This window comes from Oncorhynchus keta, chromosome 11 (genome assembly GCF_023373465.1).
Source record: "Oncorhynchus keta strain PuntledgeMale-10-30-2019 chromosome 11, Oket_V2, whole genome shotgun sequence".
Taxonomy (NCBI): Eukaryota; Metazoa; Chordata; class Actinopteri; order Salmoniformes; family Salmonidae; genus Oncorhynchus; species Oncorhynchus keta.
The window spans coordinates 18,787,714-18,813,842 of record NC_068431.1 but is presented as its reverse complement, the minus strand read 5'-3'; the positions used below and the strand labels follow the sequence as shown (position 1 = coordinate 18,813,842).

Genomic DNA, 26,129 nt, shown 5'->3' with positions numbered 1-26,129 from the left:
GAAACACCCCTGGAAAGAACATATTCTACATGTCAAAATGAACCAAATGGCAGATTGCATGTCCTCAGAAAGTCAGCACCTTATGAATTGAGGGCCATTTGGCAGCACTACAATAGGATGATTGACTCAGTAAGCCTGTGGTCATGACCCTATGCCACATACACTGGCAAATGAATGACATTATGTTGCCTGGAAGTTTGCTTTCATATTCTGAATATGCATGTTTTATAAATCACTTTTTTCCCCTCTCTCTTTTAATCTTGTGAATATTGTTATATTTTAGAGCTGTTATGAAACGAGTTGGAGTGGGGGGATCAACAAACATTATGGCTTGAGGTTTATTATTCCGATAGAGCCTTTTTAATTAATATAATGTATGAAAACTGAAATGGTACAGTATGTTTTTTGAACAAGAGGTTTATAGTCACACAGACAAATGTGTCAAGCATTTTTATATTTCAACAGGCTTCAGGCTGCCTATGAAACATTCACATATAATCCTGCTTGAATTTATGACCTTTTCAATTAAGCCCCTTTTAAGAGACACAAATAACATTTTAGAAACGAGAAATGTATTCCCTTGTTTTCTTTATTAATACAAAAGCGTCATTCATTATGGATAAGGACGGTCTTCAAGTATCCCAGATAAAGTATTTATGAGTTCAAAAGGTTTCACTTCTTGAAAGGGTGACATGCGTCAAACAAGTGATTTTACCCAGGCACTGTGTCCGAGCACCTGGCCCTTTGCCCTCACACTCGCCAAGTGCCCTTTTGGTGCCTTCAGAGAGTATTCGTACCATCGTGCTTCAACACCTGCATTTCTTGCTGTTTGGGGTTTTAGGCTGGGTTTCTGTACAGCACTTTGAGATATCAGCTGATGTACAAAGGGCTATATAAATAAATTTGATTTGCTGGAAAGAAGACTGAACCAGATTTTCCTCTAGGATTTTGCCTGTGCTTAGCTCTATTCTGTTTATTTTTATCAAAAACAAAAAATCACTAGTCCTTGCCGATGACAAGCATACCCATAACATGATGCAGCCACCACCATGCTTATGCTTAAATATGAAGAGTTGTACTCAGCGATGTGTTGGATTTGGCCTAAACATAACGCATACAACTAATTTCATTGCCAATTTCTTTGCAGTTATACTTTAGTGCCTTATTGTAAACATCATCTATGTCTTGAAATGTGTTTTTATTGTACAAGCTTCCTTTTCATTCTGTCATTTAGGTTAGTATTGTGGAGTAACTACAATGTTGTTGATCCATCCTCAATTCTCCTATTACAGCCATTCAACTCTGTAACTGTTTTAGTCACCAGTGGACTCATGGTGATATCCCTGAACTGTTTCCTTCCTCTCAGGTAAGTGAGTTAGGAACGATGCCTGTATCTTTGTAGTGACTGGGTGTATTGATACACCATCCAAAGTGTAATTAATAACTTCACCATGTTCAAAGGGATATATATTCAATGTCTGTTTTTTTACCCATCTACTAATAGGTCCCCTTCTTTGTGAGGCATTGTAAAACCTCCCAGATCTTTGTGGTTGAATCTGTGTTTGAAATTCACTGCTTGACTGAGGGACCTTACAGATAATTGTATGGGTGAGGTACAGAGATTAAGAAGTTGTTCAAAAATCATGTTAAACACTATTACTGCACACAGAGTCCATGCAATTTATTATGTGACTTGTTAAGCAAAATTGTACTCGTGAGGCTTGCCATAACAAAGGAGTTGAATACTTATTGACTCAAGACATGTAGCTTTTAATTTTTTATTAATACATTTTTTTCTAAAAACATAATTCTGCTTTGAGATAATGGGGTATTGTGTGTAGGCCCAACATATCAATTTAATACATTTTTAATTCAGGCTGTAACAAAACACAACGTGGGAAAAGTAAAGATGTTTAAATACTTTTTAAAAGTCCTTGTTGTTCCGAACCCCCACATTGTCTTGATAACGTCAAATTCGCAACCCCACTCCTACCCTGTCCGGTGGTCTACAAGGAGCTCGCACACGGCGGGTTGTGCCTTTTTCCCCAGTCTGCCTTTTACGGAGATTGCGCGTGCCCGGTATCCAAACATGCATGCGGTGAGCTGCGGTCACCGGTCGAGTTTGTGTAGCAAGCTACCAAGTTTAAATATCAACAGTACTACCACAGCAACATACCATTTGATTTACACTGGATTTACATCATCATCAATGTTCTGGTTAGCAAATACACGCAACAGAGAGAGAGAGAGAGGCAGAAAGACGGAGAGGAGCGGCTGCATCTACGACTCTCCCTCCAACCCAACTCCATCCTTTCCTCAGTCGGTATCAGCAACACAGGTAGTCTAGACTCTAGCTAACCACAATTTACAAACATTACCACACAAGCCACTAACCAGCAAGCCAGATATCTTGAGTTAGAAAATGATATTGTATTATGGAGTTATTATTTAAGCGCATTGAAGATAAATCACAATCAGTAAAAAGATGTACATCAATCATCAACATCATGATCAGCTGATAGCCCAACCCACAATATTTGTATGTTTTTAGGAGACACTGTACCTAGCTTGCTCACAATTTGTGACCATTGAAGTACATTTACGACCCCTCATTCAAGGCAGGTGGGGAAAAAAAATACATACTTTTGCCTGTTATTTGGGCATTTATAGGTGTCACATATCAGTTTGCCAACAATGTAGGAAAAAACATTGTTAATAAAGCCACATACAAACATGGGCTCATTTTTGCTTTCTTGATTAACGCAGCTCCAAAATGCAGGTGTTTTCAGCCTACCTCAGTGCTTTCTTTTGTGGTGGTGCAGCCAGTGGAAAATACAAAGAGTAGGGTTTGGTAATGTTCTCTAGTTGCGCCGTGATTGGCTCAGTTTTCTGTCACCAAAAGCTCAAATAGTCAAGCCCCTTGGGTACTGCCATAGATTTACATAAGAAGTGCCCATTCAAAAAGGCTCAAGGTCATTGGCCACAGATAAAATTACACCAAATCACGTTATATCTATTGTAGCTTTGATTGGACTGATCATGTCAACATCATACTTTCAAAATCTTAGCTAGCAAGCAAGCAGTCACCATCATGAATGAGGTCGACAGTCTACTGGCAAATCCTTTTCAAACGTTGACATCTGAAGATAAATGATAGATAAATCTAATGGTGCTCATCGACCATTGGACAAAAACATTACACAACAAGTTGGAAATCACAAATTCAACAATCAGTGATTTGGAAGGAATCAGTGGCTAACTGCAAGCGTTGCAGAACAATCACTATTTTGCTTCCCCTGCCTGCTATTCCAGGGAGAGTGTGTGTGGTCCAAGTCTGGGTTTAAGGGTCTCTTTTCCAAGCTTAAAAGGAGAAACATTCACACGCAAGACGATGGGCGAGAAAATGTTGAATATATTGGCCATGCTGTCAATCCAGCATGACTTCTGCCGCGTTCAAACCAAGTGGCAACTCGAAAATAGGAAATCCCAGACTTTATTGAGTTCAAGACAACTGGGAACTCAGAAAAAAACAAGCTCAGACTGGGAAAATACGCATTGAACGGTCATCCAACTCGGAATCTCGGGCCTCTTTCTAGAGCTCCGACCTGAAAATCACTGACTTCATCATTCGACCTTGTTTTTTTCAGAGTTCCCAGTTGTCTTGAAAGCACCATGAATCCAGAGAATGCAAGACTTTGATGACAAAGTTTGCCCACAAGAACGACCGCCATGCCACTTTTCTGTTCAAGTGAGCACAGCACAACAAGGTGAGTCCAAATTGTATTGTATGCTGCTGCATTAACGATGCAATATGCCAGGGAGATATGTATACTGTAGCTAAGAAAGTAATATGTGTATGTTGTGTAATAAGCTGTTAATAGCCCATGTGCCTCACCCTAATAATTTGGTCCCTTTCCGCCTCATAACTAAGCCTACTGTTCTGACTTGGTGGTGCACATGTAGCCTATAGCCTGTTTTAGAAAAATATAATAATCAAATATTGTAATAGCTTTCATTGTCTGCTTATATGCCCCCCTTTATTTATCTTAAAGTTCTGACTTGGTGTACAGGGAGAATACTGTAAGAACGGCCGATGTTCTGAATTCTGTACATTTCAAAAGTGCTGAACAAATAGTTATATTGACTATGTCCATCTTAGCTCGCTCATTAATGTCATCAAAACTACGGATTGCCTCTTATTGTTCCCTTATGCCATAGTTTGTACAACGCAAATCAAAATGTATTAGTCACATGCGCCGAATACAACAGGAGACCTTACAGTGAAATGCTTACTTATGAGCCCCTAACTAACAATGCAGTATAAAAAATACAGATAAGAATAAGAAATAAATGTAACAAGTAATTAAAGAGCAGCAGTAAAATAACAATAGGGGGGTACCAGTACAGTGACTGATGTGGTGAACTCCTCAATGTCATCGGAGAATTCCCGGAACATATTCCAGTCTGTGCTAGCAAAACAGTCTTGTAGCTTAGCATCTGCTTCATCTGACCACTTTTTTTTATTGATCTAGTCACGGGTGCTTCCTGCTTTCATTTTCGCTTGTAAGCAGGAATCAGGAGGATATAATTATGGTCAGATTTGCCTAATGGAGGGCGAGGGAGAGCTTTGTGTGTGTCTCTGTGTGTTGAGTTGTGGTCCAGAGTTGTTTTCTCTTTGTTTGCACATTTAACATGCTGATAGAAATTTGGTAAAACGGTTTTAAGTTTCCTTGCATTAAGGTCTTCGGCTACTAGGAGCGCCGCCTCTGGGTGAGTGTTTTTTTGTTTGCTTATGGCGGAATACAGTTCATTCAATGCTGTCTTAGTGCCAGCCTCTGACTGTGGTGGTATGTAAAACATCTACGAAAAATACAGATGAAAACTCTCTAGGTAGATATTGTGGTCTACAGCTTATCATGAGCATCTCTACCTCAGGCGAGCAATAGCTTGAGACTTCCTTAGATATTGTGCACCAGCTGTTATTTACAAAAATACTTAGTCCGCCACCCCTTACCAGACGCCGCTGTTCTATCCTGCCGGTGCAGTGTATAACCAGCCACCTGTATGTTGATAGTGTCGTTGTTCAGCCACGACTCCGTGAAGCATGAGATATTACAGTTTTGAATGTCCCGTTGGTAGTTTAACCTTCCACGTAGGTCAATCTATTGTAATTTATTGCCCAATGATTGCACGTTTGCCAGCAGAATGGAAGGAAGTGGGGTTTATTCGATCGCCTACGAATTCTCAGAAGGCAGCCTTCCCTCCGGCCCCTTTTTCTCCGACCTCTCCACGACGCAAATCACGGGGATCTGGGCCTGTTCTCGAGAAAGCAGTATATCGTTCGCGTCAGACTTGTTAAAAGGAAGAAAAAAAGGATTCTGCCGGTCCTGATGAGTAATTGCAGTCCTGATGTCCAGAAGTTATTTTTGGTCATAAGAGACGGTAGCAGCAACATTATGTACGAAATCGCCCAATGTACGAAAACGCCCAATTTTTCAGTTTTTGATTTGTTAAAAAAGTTTGAAATATCCAATAAATGTCGTTCCACTTCATGATTGTGTCCCACTTGTTGTTGATTCTTCACAAAAAAATACAGTTTTATATCTTTATGTTTGAAGCCTGAAATGTGGCAAAAGGTCGCAAAGTTCAAGGGGGCCGAATACTTTCGCAAGGCACTGTACTTTTTTGCCCCACTGTATGTAGGCCCTAGCAGTTTGTGGGCACAGTCTGTCACTGTTATAGTGCAATTAATACATTGTTTAGTGTTGTTTTGTGTTGTGCAGCTGCTTTTGCCCCACCAAGATTTACATGCTAAAATCACCACTGAGTTGTTGCAGAAATAAACAAGCCTATGCTCAAAGATGTTTCATCCGTATTTTCATCACCTTGTTGCAGGAAAACGTTTAGTTTATTTGAGGTTTAAAAATGTTTCCGATTGGGGTCACCTTGGGGTCATGATAGGGGCTGCACCAAATGATTCATGTATTATAATAATTTACTATGCTTATGTTGTATTAATAGAAGTGGAAGGGCTATAAGACCCTCCCCACTACATTTATAGGGTCCTGGACCACAGATTAGCAATATATGCATTATAAGGTTTAATACTTTTCCACGGTTCTTTTCTAGTCTCTGCCTCTTCTAAGAAATGGTCTGAGCAGATGTGTGAGCCATTGCAGTCAAAACAGGGTGTCTGTGAGATAGCACCTCAAGGCTTAAAGAGATACATAGACACAGACCCCTGCAGGGGAGAAAATAGATAAGGGTCAAGTCAAACATACCACTGTAAGCCACACCCAAATGGAAAATTACTGCTCAGCCCTTAGAAAACACTGGACTATTGTTTTTTCTTGCAAGTTTGTATAACTGTATATGCATGGGCTTGGTCTCATGAGTAGAAGGTGTTGACGCAGGCAGTTACACCACTAGGGGTCGACTGCAAGTATATTAAAGAAACTTTGACCTTTTTTATTTTTAACCTCTTGCGTATAGGGGGCAGTATTTCCGTTTTTGGCCAAAAAACGTACCCATTTGAAACTGCCTATTTCTCAGCCCCAGAAACTAGAATATGCATATAATTGTCATATTAGGATAGAAAACACTAAAGTTTCCAAAACTGTAAAAATATTGTCTGTGAGTATAACAGAACTGATATTGCAGTCGAAAACCTGAGGAAAATCCAATCTGGAAGTGCCTCTTATTTGAAACCTCTCTGTTCCTATGCATGCCTATCCTCCATTTAAAGGGATATCAACCAGATTCCCTTTTCTATGGCTTCCCTAAGGTGTCAACAGTCTTTAGACATAGTTTCAGGCTTTTATTTTCAAAATTTAGTGTGAAAAATCACATTGCGTAAGTGGATAGGTGGGGGCTCTCAGAGTGAGTTTTGCTCTACAGAGTAAAGCGGCCATTGTTTCTCCCGGTGTTTTTGAAAAACCTACACGCCCAGTTGATATATTATCTAATATATATTTTAAATACAACCTGAGGATTGATTATAAAAAACGTTTGACATGTTTCTGTGGACATTCTGGATATTATTTGGAATATATGTCTGCGTTGTCGTGACAGCTCTTTACTGTGGATTTCTGAACATAACACGACAAACAAACTGAGGTATTTTGGGTATAAAAATAATCTTTATGGAACAAAAGGAACATTTGTTGTGTAACTGGGAGTCTCGTGAGTGAAAACATCCGAAGATCATCAAAGGTAAACAATTATTTTGATTGCTTTTCTGATTTTCGTGACCTAGCTACTTAATGCTTAGTCTACATAATGTTATGTTGTGCTATCGATAAACTTACACAAACGCTTGGATTGCTTTCGCTGTAAAGCTTAATTTCAAAATCTGAGACGACAGGTAGATTAACAAAAGGCTAAACTGTGTTTTGCAATATTGCACTTGTGATTGAAGAAGTTAAACTTACCCTGAAACATACGTGCTGTGTTTCCATTGTCAACTTCTGTCTGCAATTGCATAAATAAAGATTTGATTGATTTAGTTAAAGAAGATTTTGTCTGATTGCTGATTTCACCAATACATCAATGATTGACAAGAAACAAGGAACCTACCCCAACACTTTTGAAGTTTAAAATATCCACTTTGAAATTTCAGACTTAATTTTCCCTTACGAAAAATGTATCAACCCCAACAACAATTTCCATGAATTATAATCCACATAATGTTTCCCATTTCCTGTTGCTGCAGGATTATTTTCTCCTGAAGCAAACTGGTTCTAATTTAGATCCTACATCTGTATTTATGATTTTCGTGATATGAATTATGAAAGTTCCCCTCTGAAAGGTCTCTGAGCCTCCCTGTTTCTGAGCTTCCCTGTTTCTACCAGATGTTTTACTAACGTTTGAATTCACCAAAGTGAAAGTGTTATCGACATTTGAAATAAGGTGTTGGGTAGAATTCTGACTTGCAATCTGTACGCATAACAGTTTTTTTTGCGCAAAGCTCCCATTGATATCTTTCCATGAGTTACATTAAATTTAAGTATTTGACTTAACTGTGCAACAATTGAAATAGGAAATCTCATTTGGATCAAAGAACAATGTCCTAATGAGGGATATACAGTTGAAGTCAGAAGTTATACATACATACACTTAGGTTGGAGTCATTAAAACTAATTTTTTCAACCAATCCACACATCTCTTGTTAACAAACTATAGTTTTGGGAAGTCGTTTAGGACATCTACTTGTGCATTACACAAGTAATTTTTCCAACAGTTGTTTGCAGAAAGATTTTTTAATTTATAATTCACTGTCTCACAATTCCAGTGGGTCAGAAGTTTACATACACATGAACAGCTTGGAAAATCCCAACATTTTGGTGCCATGGCTTTAGATGCTTATGACAGGCTAATTGACATCATTTGAGTCAATTGGAGGTGTACCTGTGGATGTATTTCAAAGCCTACCTTCCAACTCATTGCCTCTTTGCTTGACATCATGGGAAAATCAGAAGAAATCAGCCAAGACCTCAGAAACAAAAATTGTAGACCTCCACACGTCTGGTTCATCCTTGGGAGCAATTTCCAAACGCCTGAAGGTACCACGTTCATCTGTACAAACAATAGTACACAAGTATAAGCACCATGGGACCACGCAGCCATCATACCACTCAGGAAGGAGACGCGTTCTGTCTCCTAGAGATGAACGTACTTTGCTGCGAAAAGTGCAAAACAATTCCAGAACAACAGCAAAGGACCTTGTGAAGATGCTGGAGGAAACAGGTACAAAAGTATCTATATCCACAGTCCTATATCGATATAACCTGAATGGCCACTCAGAAAGGAAGAAGCCACTGCTCCAAAACCACCATAAAAATGCCAGACTACGGTTTGCAACTGCACATGGGGACAAAGATCATACTTTTTGGAGAAATGTCCACTGGTCTGATGAAACAAAAATAGAACTGTTTGGCAATAATGGCCATTGTTATGTTTGGAGGAAAAGGTGGCGGCTTGAAAGCCGAAGAACACCATCTCAACTGTGAAGCACGGAGATGGCAGCATCATGTTGTGGGGGTGCTTTGCTGCAGGACGGACTGGTGCACGTCTCAAAACAGATGGCATCATGAGGGGGAAAATGATGTGGACATATTGAAGCAACATCTCAAAACATTAGTCAGGAAGTTAAAGCTAGGTCGCAATTGGTCTTCCAAATCGACAATGACACCAAGCATACTTCCAAATTTGTGGCAACATGACTTAAGCACAACAAAGTCAAGGTATTGGAGTGGCCATCACAAAGCCGTGACCTCAGTCCCATAGAAAATGTGTGGGCAGAACTGAAAAAGCATGTGCGAGCAAGGAGGCCTACAAACCTGACTCAGTTACACCAGCTCTGTCAGGAGGAATGGGCCAAAATTCACCCAACTTATTGTGGGACGCTTGTGTAAATACTAATTGAGTGTATGTAGACTTCTGACCCACCGGGAATGTGATGAAAGAAATAAAAGCTGAAATAAATCATTGCCTCTACTATTATTCTGACATTTCACATTCTTAAAATAAAGTGGTGATCCTAACTGACCTAAAACAGGGAATTGTTACTTGGATTAAATGTCAGGAATTGTGAAAAACTGAGTTTAAATATATTTGGCGAAGGTGTATGTAAACCTCTGACTTCAACTGTAGAAATCCATCCTCATTTGCTGTGAGCATTGCTAAAAACTCATGAGAGAATGAAAAGTTGAGTAAGATTAGGAATTTGTCTCTAAATTTACATTAAACTTCTGAGCAGTTTATTTCTCAAATAGATAGTGGCTATTTCATATTTGCATAGATTACTGTGTATCCTGCAGCATTTTAAAATATAGTGTGTATGAATGATATACATTTTTTATTTCATGGACATATCCTCAAAGCCCGTTTTTTCCTGATGTTGAATGAATTTACTCAATATGCAAAAGTCACATATTATCTTAGGGAACACCTAGTCAGTTCCACAACTGAATGCATTCAACCAAATTGTGTCTTCCGCATTTTACCCAACTCCTCTGAATCAGAGAAGTGTGATGGGGTTACCTTCTTCGACATCATCTGCGGCCTGGGAGCAGCTGTTCCTGGGGTTAACTGTCTTGCTCAAGGGGAGAACGGCTGATTTTTTTCCACCTTGCCGGCTCGGGGATTCAAACAAGCAACCTTTCAGTTACTGTTCCAATGCTCTCACCAGTAGGCTATAAAGTGTCTCAGTCTCAATGTGTCCATAGCACATATAACCATACCTTGTAACATTCAGACCCACAAGCAGAAAGTGTGATCACAATGATCAAATCTCCTTTGCTGAATGTCATTCATGGTGGCGCACACACACACACACACACACACACACACACACACACACACACACACACACACACACACACACACACACACACACACACACACACACACACACACACACACACACACACACACACACACACACACACACACACACACACACACACACACACACACACACACACGTAAGTCGATGTTGAACAGATCCCAGCTGCTTTTCCCTGAGTGTGAGATGGCTGATAAGTGGTGTCTTTGCGGCTACCTGTCTGCTGTCCTAGGCACAGATATAACTCCAAACACATGAATATGGATAAGATTAGTCCATTCAGAGGGTACTAGCCCTCCAGCGCTGGACTAAAAGGCTGCATCTCTAATTGTTCTCCCTCTTTTTCTCTCTGTCTACTCTCACTCACCCCTCTGTTTCTTCTTCCAATTTCTTTATCCTCACTCTACCCCCCTCTCTACCATCCTCCCCTACCATTCCCATCATCCTCCACTGCCTACCTGTCATTCCCAGGGGGAGCCAGTCAGCTAAATAAGAGCATATATAAGCCAATAGTTCTGTCAGGAGGCATAGGAACCAGATATCCACCAGGGAGACATTATAGTGTACTATAATTTGGACTAATTGGCTTCTTGCAAAGGTCACCACTGCAGCTCACTAATCTTCATTACACCGAACACAGGTGCTGAGTGATCAACACCTAAGACATGAGGTGTCTATATGAAGTGAGCGATGTTATTTATGTATGTGTCCATATTAGGACAGCCTGAGACTGATGCTGTCCTAATATGTTCACCATAGTTAAGAATTGGGTTAAGGCCTACATAAATGGTTTTTACACACTGTTAAGACTTACAGGTTCCGATTTCAACTTGCGAAACAGAAATGTCCCAGTGCGTCCAACAACGTGGAGTGAAACCAACCGAAATGGCTTTTGTCAACTGCAATTGTACCAAGAGGAAGTAGACCGAACAATGTAGCCCGGACAATCTTTTTAAGGGGCCTTTTTGCATTGGAACAGAGCATGCCAGGTAACATTTAAGAAAGGTTTCTTATGCCATTCACCGCGTGTCATCTTTGCCCTAATGCTTTTGTTGTGAAAGATCACTTTGAAACCCAACACAATACCGTGAATCACACTGAAACCAATTAGATGTTCTTTGTGAAAAGAACTACCTCCGGGAGCTTACAGGAAATCTAATTCAAATATTAAAGACATTAACAGTAGCCGGGGTGTACTATTGTATCCCGGCTTGGAAAGGAAACTTTATAATGAACATAATGAAAATGATTAGGCTGAATAAAACACCTATTGTTAGATCTTCACAGCTAACACTATTCCGCTTTGTCTACCGGCTAAAACACATAGCATTTCTGCGGGTCATGGTCAAATTTGGAGGAACAATGAAAACACATTGCCAACTGGTGAACTTCATCCCCAGGTTGTCCTGGGCAACGAGACTTACTGTTGCTATGCCAGCTCCTCTCCACCCTATCCATTGATGGAGTTAGAATGAGATGGGGATAGAAAAAAGAAAGAAAGCGATAGATAGATAGCTAGATAGATAGAGAGAGAAATGAGAAGATTGATTCAAAGAGAGAAAGATTCAGAGAGAGAGATATGGGGAGAAAGCTGAGATGTAAGGTTGAGATGCTTTGCAGGAATGCCAGGGCAGAGGAGGTCTATTGTCAGGACTACCAGGTTCCACTTCACCAGACTGGCTCCCATTACCCAGCTAGCCCATGCAGAGAGACAGTTTCAATTAGAATGGCAGTCAAGCAGAGAGGCCTGAGCCTGTGCCACCACGGGGATCCGGCACTCCCAACACCAAAGGCAAACAAACTCCCAGCATTAATAAAAGGGAGAAAGCACAGACAGTCGAAAGGTTGAGCCTCTGTGAGGGAAATTGGATAGTGGCTACGCTACCTCTGCTGCAACTATCCGGCCTGCGTTTGAGAAATGGGACAAATACAGCCCCCGCTCGGCTGCCTTTACCCGCGGTTCCCCAGTCCAGTTATTCCCCTGGTTTTCATGAAGGTGGAAAGGTGAGATGAATATAAACATTTGGAAGTTTGGCTCCACAGGACGAAGGCATGACGAGGTAAACGGAAGATGGTGGACTGAAGATGGCAGTGCGGAATGCCTCATGAGATAACGTAATATTCAATATCTCTAAAACTGACGAAATAGTAGCACTACACTGATATTTTTACTCATGGGCAATAACACTCAAACTGGGTAATAACCCACAAAAAAACATAAGGCTAGAGAAGTTAATTGATAAAAATATATTACGAACGCAGTCAAGTCCAAAACATGTTGGAGAGGAACCAGGGAAAGCATGGAGGATATGAAACTCCTCGACAGACACCAATGATTTATGCTTTTCACCACCCATGTAGGTAAAGAGTGGAAACTGACCGGTTAAAATCAATAAATTGGGTGAATTTGAACTTGTCAGTGAAGATATAAATGAGATGAAGGCGAGCCTTGAAATGACTGATGAGAAAGATATGACATTAGAAATACAATTTACTATATTATTCAAGTTAGGGGATGTTGTCAAATAATTTGTATTCCGTTGAAAAAAAATAGTATTTATAAAAAGATAAAAGACAGCATTAGAGGAAGGGACAACTAATGAAATAATACAACCCCAAATACAAGGAATTACCCAGAAATCAACAAGGTATTTTTTTTATTTTTTTTATTTCACCTTTATTTAACCAGGTAGGCTAGTTGAGAACAAGTTCTCATTTGCAACTGCGACCTGGCCAAGATAAAGCATAGCAGTGTGAACAGACAACACAGAGTTACACATGGAGTAAACAATTAGCAAGTCAATAACACAGTAGAAAAGAATGGGCAGTCTATATACAATGTGTGCAAAAGGCATGAGGTAGGCGAATAATACAATTTTGCAGATTAACACTGGAGTGATACATGATCAGATGGGCATGTACAGGTAGAGATATTGGTGTGCAAAAGAGCAGAAAAGTAAATAAATAAAAACAGTATAAAAACAGTATGGGAATGAGGTAGGTGAAAAAGGGTGAGCTATTTACCTATAGACTATGTACAGCTGCAGCGATCGGTTAGCTGCTCGGATAGCTGATGTTTGAAGTTGGTGAGGGAGATAAAAGTCTCCAACTTCAGCGATTTTTGCAATTCGTTCCAGTCACAGGCAGCAGAGTACTGGAACGAAAGGCGGCCAAATGAGGTGTTGGCTTTGGGGATGATCAGTGAGATACACCTGCTGGAGCGCGTGCTACGGATGGGTGTTGCCATCGTGACCAGTGAACTGAGATAAGGCGGAGCTTTACCTAGCATGGACTTGTAAATGACCTGGAGCCAGTGGGTCTGGCGACGAATATGTAGTGAGGGCCAGCCGACTAGAGCATACAAGTCGCAGTGGTGGGTGGTATAAGGTGCTTTAGTGACAAAACGGATGGCACTGTGATAGACTGCATCCAGTTTGCTGAGTAGAGTGTTGGAAGCCATTTTGTAGATGACATCGCCGAAGTCGAGGATCGTTAGGATAGTCAGTTTTACTAGGGTAAGCTTGGCAGCGTGAGTGAAGGAGGCTTTGTTGCGGAATAGAAAGCCGACTCTGGATTTGATTTTTGATTGGAGATGTTTGATGTGAGTCTGGAAGGAGAGTTTGCAGTCTAGCCAGACACCTAGGTACTTATAGATGTCCACATATTCAAGGTTGGAACCATCCAGGGTGGTGATGCTAGTCGGGCATGCGGGTGCAGGCAGCGATCGGTTGAAAAGCATGCATTTGGTTTTACTCGCGTTTAAGAGTAGTTGGAGGCCACGGAAGGAGTGCTGTATGGCATTGAAGCTCGTTTGGAGGTTTGATAGCACAGTGTCCAATGACGGGCCGAAAGTATATAGAATGGTGTCGTCTGCGTAGAGGTGGATCAGGGAATCGCCCGCAGCAAGAGCAACATCATTGATATATACAGAGAAAAAAGTCGGCCCGAGAATAGAAACACTACAAACAGGGGAAATAGAAGGCACAGTATGTGGGTATGTGAGGGTGTACAGTTGAAGTCAGAAGTTTACATTCACTTAGGTTGGAGACATTAAAACTTGTTTTTCAACCACTCCACAAATGTCTTGTTAAAAGAAACTGGTATACTTTTTTATTTACCACAATTTTATTTAACCAATTTTGGTCTTTAATATAGGGCCAACAGACAAGTTCCTTACTTTCTCCCCTTTCCACTTGCCTCTTCCATTTTTGCAGTAAGGCTGCAATTTTGGATAGGATGCTGATAGTGGGCCTCTGTACGCCTATGTAGATATTCCATTAAAAGTCAGCCATTGCCAGCTACAATAGTCATTTACAACATTAACAATGTCTACACTGTATTTCTGATCAATTTGACATTATTTTAATGGACATTTTTTTTCTTCTTTTCTTTCAAAAACATGGACATTTCTAAGTCACCCCAAACTTTTGAACGGTAGTGTACATACACACAGTCACCCCACTACTCCCACACAAACACCTCTACCCCTCTATTCCCTTCCTCCTATATACCGATCTACACCCCCCCACCACACACACACACACACACACACACACACACACACACACACACACACACACACACACACACACACACACACACACACACACACACACACACACACACACACACACACACACACACACACACACACACACACACACACACACACACACACAAACTCTCTCACTCACTCACACAACCACAAACTCTGATGTTCAACAATTTGTTCCATCCCCGAGCCCAACACAAGAGAAGACTTGATGTGTGAATGTATATACAGTTGTAGCTGTTTGAGAAGGCATGCCAGATTGAACAGTAATGGGAAGATGTGATTAACCAATGTCTAGTCCTAGCTGATGGAGCTCTGATACACTTCTTTCCCCCAACACACAAACACATGCTGTTTCCCTGTCGGGACCCTTCTTCCCAATCACCTCTGTGAAGTCAGACCGTTTTATTATTCTGTGCTGCCAGGGCCACAGTAATTTGCCACATTTCTGATTGTCCGAGTGTGACTCCCTCCCCATGGGTTACTGCTGCCAGGGTTGCCAGAACTGCCATTACCTGGGTGGGAGTACTCCAGTGGAATTCCCACCGGCTAGGTACGAGGTCGTCAAGGTTTTCATTAGCAGCGCTGAGAAAAACCTTGTATATTATGCTCGCCCATCCAGGGGCTTTGGATTTGTTGGACAACCCTGCCAGTCAGGGTTGGGCACAGGGGCCATCGATTTTGTGAAGTGCACCAGCTCCTCCTGCAGCAAAGCACCCCCCACAACATGATGCTGACACACCCATGCTTCACAGTTGGGATGGTGCTCTTCGGCTTGCAAGCCTCCCCCTTTTCCTCCAAACATAACGATGGTCATTATGGCCAAACAGTTCTATTTTTGTTTCATCAGACCAGAGGATATTTCTCCAAAACGTACGATCTTTGTCCCCATGTGCAGTTGCAAACCGTAGTCTGGCATTTTTTATGGTGATTTGGAGCAGTGTCTTCTTCCTTGCTGAGCGGCCCTTCAGGTTATGTCAATATAGGACTCATTGTACTGTGGATATAGATACTTTTGTACCTGTTTCCTCCAGCATCTTCACAAGGTCCTTTGCTGTTATTCTGGGATTGATTTGCACTTTTCGAATCAAAGTACGTTCATCTGTAGCACACAGAACGCATCTCCTTCCTGAGCGGTATGACGGCTACATGGTCCCGTGGTGTTTATACTTGCAAACTATTGTTTGTACAGATGAACATGGTACGTTCAGGCATTTGGAAATTGCTCCCAAGGATGAACCAGACGTGTGGAGGTCTACAATTTCTTTTGAGGTCTTGCCTGATTTATTTTGATTTTCCAATGATGTCAAGCAAATAGGCAATGAGTTGGAAAGTAGGCCTTGAAGTACATCTACAGATAAACCTCCAATTGACTCAAATGTTGTCAATTAGCCTATCAGAAGCTTATAAAGCCATGACATAATTTACAGGAATTTTCCAAGCTGTTTAAAGGCACTGTCAACTTAGTGTATGTAAACTTCTGACTCAATGGAATTGTGATAAAGTGAATTATAAGTGAAATAATCTGTCTATAACAATTGTTTGAAAAATGTATTGTGTCATGCACAAAGTAGATGTCCTAACCGACTTGCCAAAACTCTAGACCAGCTTCTTTGTTGGCACTCCTATATGTCCCATAAACATCACAATTGGGTCTTTTTCCCGATTAAATCCGTCATTGTATAACCAAAATGTCATTTTATGAAGGCCGGTCTGATCCAGGAAAATTCACCTTTACAAGACGCAATGTCACTTTTTAAAATTAAAAAGGTTGCCTATAAACTTTTACAAATCACTTCAAACTACTTTTCTAAACCAACTTTAGGTATTAATAAACGTTAATATTCTATCAAATTGATCACGGGGCGATCTGTATTCGATAGCAGCAAGTCTTGAAATCATCGTCCATGTTTTCACTTTCATAACATCCTCTGGTGCGCCCCAAGACAGGAAGTGCCTATACGTCATCTCACCAAGGATAAACCAGCCATGAAATGCCAGTACTGGCGACATCGTGTGGAAGCTGTAGGGATTCTAATCGGATCCTCATCTTCATCTATTGACTGGCAGATGAATATTTTTTTTGTGTTTTTGGTGAACAGTTTTCCCAGGGATTTTTACTCCTAAACACGTTTTGTTATAGCTACAGACACGATGTATCCAGTTTTAGAGACTTCAGAGTGTTTTCTATACACACATACTTATCATATGCATATACTATATTCCTGGCATGAGTAGCAGGACTTGAAATGTTGCGCGATTTTTAACAAAAACTGACTATAATTACCTTTTGAAGTAAGGGATCTAACATTAAGTAGCCCTATTTTGAGATGTGAGGTATCATGATCTCTTTCAATAATGACAGGAATGGAGGTGGTCTTTATCCTAGTGAGATTGCTAAGGCGAACACCGCCATGTTTAGTTTTGCCCAACCTAGGTTGAGTCACGGACACGGTCTCAATGGTGATAGCTGAGTTGACTACACTGACTGTGCTAGTGGCAGACTCCACTATGCTGGCAGGCTGGCTAACAGCCTGCTGCCTGGCCTGCACCCTATTTCATTGTGGAGCTAGAGGAGTTAGAGCCCTGTCTATGTTGGTAGATAAGATGAGAGCACCCCTCCAGCTAGGATGGAGTCCGTCACTCCTCAGCAGGTCAGGCTTGGTCCTGTTTGTGGGTGAGTCCCAGAAAGAGGGCCAATTATCTGCAAATTCTATCTTTTAGGAGGGGCAGAAAACAGTTTTCAACCAGCGATTGAGTTGTGAGACTCTGCTGTAGAGCTCATCACTCCCCCTAACTGGGAGGGGGCCAGAGACAATTACTCGATGCCAACACATCTTTCTAGCTGATTTACACGCAGAAGCTATGTTGCGCTTGGTGATCTCTGACTGTTTCATCCTAACATCGTTGGTGCCGACGTGGATAACAATATCTCTATACTCTCTACACTCGCCAGTTTTAGCTTTAGCCAGCACCATCTTTAGATTAGCCTTAACGTCGGTAGCCCTGCCCCCTGGTAAACAGTGTATGATCGCTGGATGATTCGTTTTAAGTCATTGGAGTCGCCAATGACTAGAGTTTTCAATTTGTCAGAGCTAATGGTGGGAAGCTTTGGCGTCTCAAACCCCGTAATGGGAGGAGTAGAGACCAGAGAAGACTCCGCCTCTGACTCCGACTTGCTGCTTAATGGGGAAAACCGGTTGAAAGTTTCTGTCGGGTGAATGAGCGACACCGGTTGAGCGTTCCTACAGCATTTCCTTCCAGAAACCGCAAGAAAGTTGTCTGGCTGCGGGGACTGTGCCAGGGGATTTATACTACTATCTGTACTTACTGGTGGCACAGACGCTGTTTCATCCTTTACTACACTGAAATTACCCTTGCCTAACGATTGCATCTGAAGCTGGGTTTGTAGCACAGCTATCCTCGCTGTAAGGCGAGTACAGGGACTGTAATTAGAAGGCATCATGTTAATGTTACTACTTGGCTTCGGCTGTTGGAGGTCCTGACGAATCGTGTCCAGATAAAGCGTCCGGAGTGAAAAAGTTGAGGAAAAAAAAACAAAAATATAAACGGTAATTAAAAAGTAAAAACCATAAAGTAGTCAGGTAGCAAAATAGGTTGGCAACAAAACGCAAAAGCAACTCGAAAACAAGTTTACAAGTTGTCATGTTGAATGCCCCGAGCTGTCTGTCTAAACTACTGGCCCACAGCTCGAACACCCATGCCTACCCCACAAGAGGTCTCTTCACCTTCCCCAAGTCCAGAACAGACTATGGGAGGCACACAATACTACACAGAGCCACTGAACTCTATTCCACATCAAGTAACTGACGCAAGCAGTACAATTAGATTTAAAAAACAGATACAAAACACCTTATGGAACAGTGGGGACTGTGGAGCAACATAAACATTGGTACAGACACATACATACACCCACACGATAACATACATACTATACATACACATGGATTTAGTACAGTAGATACAGTGGGGAAAAAAAGTATTTAGTCAGCCACCAATTGTGCAAGGTCTCCTACTTAAAAAGATGAGAGAGGCCTGTAATGTTCATCATAGGTACACTTCAACTATGACAGACATAATGTGAAAAAAATCCAGAAAATCACATTGTAGGATTTTTAATGAATTTATTTGCAAATTATGGTGGAAAATAAGTATTTGGTCACCTACAAACAAGCAAGATTTCTGACTCTCACAGACCCTTAACTTCTTTAAGAGGCTCCTCTGTCCTCCACTCGTTACCTGTATTAATGGCACCTGTTTGAACTTGTTATCAGTATAAAAGACACCTGTCCTCAACCTCAAACAGTCACACTCCAAACTCCACTATTGCCAAGACCAAAGAGCTGTCAAAGGACACCAGAAACAAAATTGTCGACCTGCACCAGGCTGGGAAGACTGAAACTGCAATAGGTAAGCAGCTTGGTTTGAAGAAATCAACTGTGGGAGCAATTATTAGGAAATGGAAGACATACAAGACCACTGATAATCTCCCTCGATCTGGGGCTCCACGCAAGATCTCACCCCGTGGGGTCAAAATGATCACAAGAACGGTGAGCAAAAATCCCAGAACAACACAGGGGGACCTAGTGAATGACCTGCAGAGAGCTGGGACCAAAGTAACAAAGCCTACCATCAGTAACACACTATGCCGCCAGGGACTCAAATCCTGCAGTGCCAGACGTGTCCCCCTGCTTAAGCCAGTACATGTCCAGGCCCGTCTGAAGTATGCTAGAGAGCATTTGGATGATCCAGAAGAAGATTGGGAGAATGTCATATGGTCAGATGAAAACAAAATATAACTTTTTGGTAAAAACTCAACTCGTCGTGTTTGGAGGACAAAGAATGCTGAGTTGCATTCAAAGAACACCATACCAACTGTGAAGCATGGGGGTGGAAACATGATGCTTTGGGGCTGTTTTCTGCAAAGGGACCAGAACGACTGATCCGTGTAAAGGAAAGAATGAATGGGGCCATGTAACGTGAGATTTTGAGTGAAAACCTCCTTCCATCAGCAAGGGCATTGATGATGAAACATGTCTGGGTCTTTCAGCATGACAATGATCCCAAACACATCGCCCGGGCAACGAAGGAGTGGCTTCGTAAGAGGCATTTCAAGGTCCTGGAGTGGCCTAGCCAGTCTCCAGATCTCAACCTCATAGAACATCTTTGGAGGGAGTTGAAAGTCTGTGTTGCCCAGCAACAGCCCCAAAACATTGACACTGCTCTAGAGGAGATCTGCATGGAGGAATGGGCCAAAATACCCTCAACAGTGTGTGAAAACCTTGTGAAGACTCACAGAAAACTCACAGAAAACGTTTGACCTCTGTCATTGCCAACAAAGTATTGAGATAAATAAGTATTTGGTCAATAACAAAAGTTATCCACCATAATTTGCAAATAAATTCATAAAAAAACCTACAATGTGATTTTCTGGATTTTTTTTCTCTCTTTTTGTCTGTCAAAGTTGAAGTGTACCTATGATGAAAATTACAGGCCTCACATCTTTTTAAGTGGGAGAACTTGCACAATTGGTGGCTGACTAAATACTTTTTTGCCCCAGCCAGAGCCCAGACCTGACATTGTTCTAACATTTCAGGAGAGACCTGAAAATAGCTGTGCAGTGACGCTCCCCATCCCACCTGAGAGTTTGAGAGGAGCTGCAGAGAATAATGGGAGAAATACAGGTGTGGCAAGCTTGTAGCGTCATACCCAAGAAGACTCAAGGCTGTAATCACTGCCTAAGGTCCTTCAATAAAGTACTGAGTAAAGGCTCTGAATACTTATGTAAATGTAATAGTTCAGTTTATTTGTAATAAACATTCAAACATTTCTAATAAACAGTTTTTGCTTTGTCATTATGGGGTATTGTGTGTAGATTGATGAGGGAATTTAAAAAACAAAACAATTTTAGAATAAGGCTGAAATGTAACAGAATGTTGAAAAAGTCAAGAGTTCTGAATACTTTCCGAATGCGCTGTAATTAGAAGCCTAAGTATTGTTGTCCGTTAGTTTACTCCAATTAGCGGAGAGGTAGTAGGGTTAGGGGAACATAATAAAGAAGGAAAAAAATATACGGGGGATTGGAAATGATGCTGACAATTACATTGATAGAACCCACAATCTGCAATATTAAAGATGATCTACCCACTAAAGAATAATAATAACAAGTTTGGCTCCACAGTGGATATACTCTCTTCCTTGTGGTGGGTGGGTTTGATAATTGTATAGTGATGGAGCTGTTCCAACTTGATCTCACAACAAACTCTCACATATTAACAGCCTGAAAAATGCTCAAATTCTCTGAATATTGATAATGAGTAATCGATCCAGGTTAGGGTTAGAAAACCTGGGTTGACACTTGTGGATTATGGGTCCTGTATGTTATGTCCCCAGCCAACCAGCCTACAAGCAACGAGTGGGATGCCATTTGTATTAACAAGTTGGTGAGAGAAGCTTACTCCACAATCGGTCTGGAATTTGACACTCTTGAGGTCATGGTGGAGGAGGATGGTGCATGCCATAATTGGACTTCCTGTCCCTTGCATGGTGTGTTTATGACTAAGATGCATGACTAAGAGCATAATATTCAAAACACTATTGGGCTCTTGCCTCGAAACAATGAGGCCCTGTACACACCCAGGTTGTACACCTAATGTTCAACACACTTGACACAATGGTTGGATTACAACTGATATTCTAGTGATACTGTGGCCCCTTCCAAAGTTACCCCCGGACAGGGCCAACCAGGCAGTGTGTAACCCCACCCACTTTGCCAAAACACAGCCCCCATACCACTAAAGGGATATCAACTTACTACCCTGAGACAAGGCCGAGTATTGCCCATGAAGATAGACAAGCATTTGTGTAAGTTTATCGATAGCCTAGCATAGCATTTTGTCCAGCTAGCAGCAGGTTACTTGGTCACGGAAATCAGAAAAGCAATCAAATTAAATCGTTTACCTTTGATGAGCTTCGGATGTTTTCACTCACGGGACTCCCAGTTAGATAGCCAATGTTCCTTTTTTCCAAAAAGATTATTTTTGTAGGCGAAATAGCTCCGTTTGTTGTTCACGTTTGGCTGAGTAATCACCTGGAAATTGCAGTCAGGAAAACTCCGAAAAATATTCAAAATTAGCTCCATAATATCGACAGAAACATGGCAAACATTGTTTATAATCAATCCTCAAGGTGTTTTTCAAATATCTATTCGATAATATATCCACCGGGACAATTGTTTTTTTCAGTAGGACCAATTGGAATAATGGCTACCTCTGTATTTTACGCGAGAATCACTCTGGGAGCCATCAGGTAACTAGTTGCGCAATGTAGCCGCTTACGGGTATTCTTCAACATAAATGCGTAAAACTATGTCACAATGCTGTAGACACGTTGGAGAAAAAGTAATCTGGTTGATAGCCCATTCACTGCTCAATAGGGACGCATTGGAATGCAGTGCTTTCAAAATATGAGGCACTTCCGGATTGGATTTTTCTCAGGCTTTCGCCTGCAATAACAGTTTTGTTATACTCACAGACAACATTTTTACAGTTTTGGAAACTTTAGAGTGTTTTCTATCCTAAGCTGTCAATTATATGCATATTCTAGCATCTCGTCCTGACAAAATATCCCGTTTACTACGTGAACGTTATTTTTCCAAAAATGAAAATACTGCCCCCTAGTCACAATAGGTTAAAAATCTCATTACCGCAACGGTCTGAAAACGTCAAGACCATTAGGAAAGCCGATACATTTTCACATTTAAAAAAAATGGATGATTAACAGTCATGCACAGTTACTTGAAACTCTGAAATAATGTATATTTTTAAATTCACATTTTTATTTGATTTTGACTGATTTCTCTGTCACGGCTGTCAAAAGAAGAGGACCAAGGTGCAGCGTTGTGGGCGTACATTTTCTCTTTATTTGGGAAAAAGACGCCGAACAAAAAATAAACACTACAAAAACAAACCATGAAGCTAAAGGCTATGTGATCTACAAACAAAGACAACTTCCCACAAATACAGGTGGGAAAAGGACTACCTAAGTATGGTTCTCAATCAGAGATCCGATAGACAGCTGTCCCTGATTGAAAACCCTACCCGGCCAAAACATAGAAATACAAATAATATAATGTAGAATACCCACCCCACCCCACCTCACACCCTGACCAGACCAAAATAGAGACATAAACAGGATCTCTAGGGTCAGGGGGTGACAGTACCCCCAAGGTGAGGACTCCGGCCGCAAAACCTAACCCTATAGGGGAGGGTCTGGGTGGGCATCTATCCGCGGTGGCGGCTCAGGTGCGGGACGCAGACTTCGCTCCACCACTGGCTCACCCCACTTTGGTGGCACCTCTGGTGCGGGGACCCTCGTCACCGACCCCGGACTGGGGACCCTCGTAGCGGGATCCAGACTGGGGACCCTCGTAGCGGGCCCCGGACTGGGGACCCTAGTTGCGGGCCCCGGATTGTGGACCCTCGTTGCGGGCCCCGGACTGGAAGCCGTCTCTGGAGGCTCCGGACTGGAGACCGTCTCTGGAGGCTCCGGACTGGAGACCGTCGCTGGAGGCTCCGGACTGGAGACCGTCGCTGGAGACTCCGGACCGCAGATCAATGCTGGAGGCTTCATGCCATGGATCATCACTGGAAGCTTTGTGCCATGGATCATCACTGGAGGCTTCGTGCCATGGATCATCACTGGAGGCTTCGGGCCATGGATCATCACTGGAGTAAGGAGACGTACAGGCAGGCTGGTGCGTGAAGCTGCCACAGGGCTTACCAGGCTGGGGAGACATACAGGGGGCCAAAACATAGAAACATAAAATATAGTGTTGGCAGTCCACACTGCCAACACCCAAGACAAAGGTGAGGAGGAGAGCTATTTTTGAATATCTGCTTCTGCCAGGCAGTCTAGTTAAACCTCACATAAAGACGACAGGAAGATAATCGATGGGACACTCGACACTTCAATGTTGAAAAGTAGAGCCAGAGAGAGAAGTATAGGTAGAATCGAGCCAAAACAAACTATCTATTAATCATAAAAACTGGGTTTTATCAATTACCTTATGTGCGTCTCCTCGTTACTCAACTGCTACTGTACGTTGCATCACAAATGGCACGCTATTCCATACACAGATGTAGGATCTTATTTTGAGCCAGTTTGCTACAGCAGGAAAATAAAAGCAGCCAGCAACAGAACATTATAATTATTATGTGGACTATAAATGTCATGACATGCCAGTTTTATGATGGTCATAAATACTTTCAGGAAAACTCTCTCTCCCACCACAGAAATGGAAGTTAAATCCCTTTGTTATCACGGATAGAGACGTTGCAGTACGGTAACATAAATAGGTTGAATAATTATACAGTATTTCCTGTTTAATGTGTTTAATAACTTGTTAGGGAAGTGCTCCTGCTGTGGGAACATCAATCAGCGGAAATTTCAAGTGCGCCACGTATAGTTTTTGATAAAACTCAAACTTTCATTAAAATGCACATACAAGGTACTGAATTAAAGCTACACTCGTGAATCTATCCACCAAGTCAGATTTGTAAAATGCTTTTCGTTCCTGTTTAATGTGTTTAATAATCTGTGATGTAACTAAAGACGGTAGGACAACATAACTGTATCTCTGAATGCTTATACTTCTCCGTTACTAGACTTACATCTACATTTTGTGGAACGTATATGATTAAATATGGAACTATTTGTGAGAAGATGTAATGTGATAGCCTTCTAAAAGAGAGAATTGTTTTTCATATGAAGTCTTAAACAAGTTAGTGGCCACGCCCACGTGAGCATTACATCGGCGTCATGGAATGCCAGCTTTTCCGAGAGGGTATAAAACCCACTTCCGACAAAATTTACATTAGATCAGAGAACGTGAGGGTCATCCCCACGTTGAAATGGCTACCACTCTATAGACCAATAAACGGACGGGGTGAACCAGACATGACGAATGGTTAAGAAATCTACAAAAGGAAAGACTACACATTCAGTCTGCAGCTGTTTAAGTACTTTAGTCTGGTAAACACGACCGATTGCCTGACGTACCCATTATAACAAGCTACATCTATGAAAGACAGATTTCTTGTGGACAAACCAGAGACTTTCTGTTGACTGACTCTCCAGCAGACGGACCGGTGATCACAGAGAGTGACAACAAAGGCATACGATCGTAAATATATTTTGCATTTCTAAATCCGAATGAGCGATTGTTAGGGTGCTAAATATCCATATTTACGACAGTTGTCGAGGCCCACTCTCTGCCTTTTCCGCTCTTTATCTGTCCCCACCCCTTTCCAATGTCTACCAAGCCGTCATATCAGTTTAGTCCACGAGGGACTTTTCATTGTATACTGTTAGTAACCAATGTATAACCTATCCTGTGTGTGTGTTTATTTACTTCTGTGTGATTATTGAGTTAGTTAGTAAATTATTAATTAAGCCAATTAGTATATTGCTGATTCATCATTTATGCTAGGGTTCGTGCAGATATTCAAGAGGTGGCGACATTCAGAATATGACGGATAAGGTAATAATACATTAATAAGTGACTGTAATCGATAAGATATGAAAATATCCGAAGAGAGTTCAATTCTAGAAATAGTAACTCTTTAAACAACATTTTGCCATGGTTCCCTGACTTCCTAGTTAATGAATGTTTACATGATTAGTTTAATCACATAATAATTACACATAGAGAATTGATATGATAACATAATGGTCTTCACATTAATGATAGTCCAAAGACACAACATAATTCATGGACATTTTTGTAGGGGTTGATACATTTTTCGTAAGGGAAAATCAGGTGGAAATTACAAACTTCAGAAGCCTTTTTAAATCTCAAATACACTAGAAGGTTAACTTTTTCTGCATTGCAGGAAAGTTCTCCTGCAACAGGGCGATCAAATTTAAATCCCACATCTGTTTAATGCACTACTTTTGACCAGAGCCCCATATAGTGCTCAGGTTCAAAGTAGTGCATAATAGGGAATAGGGTGCCATTTGAGCAGTCTTTTCAAATGGATGTTGAACACTAGATGGCACTCAAATACTAAAGCCTAGCCTGGAATGGTTACATGGGATGGTTTTGAGCATATTAATGAAGGAGATTTAATTGGGATTCTAAGAGTGTCGAATCATAATAACAAACAAACATGGAATGTGAACTCATGTAGCAAAAGCAAAAGAGAATAAAAC

General features: G+C 41.4%; 1 long non-coding RNA gene across 1 annotated transcript; it reads left to right on the top strand.

Annotated features, from left to right (window-relative positions):
• The first annotated feature begins 2,096 nt into the window (after positions 1-2,096).
• On the top strand, positions 2,097-20,651 carry LOC127933101 (uncharacterized). The gene is made up of 3 exons (XR_008147399.1): positions 2,097-2,338; positions 3,648-3,767; positions 20,515-20,651. It is a non-coding gene; the product is annotated as an uncharacterized LOC127933101 (long non-coding RNA).
• The last annotated feature ends 5,478 nt before the right edge of the window (positions 20,652-26,129 follow it).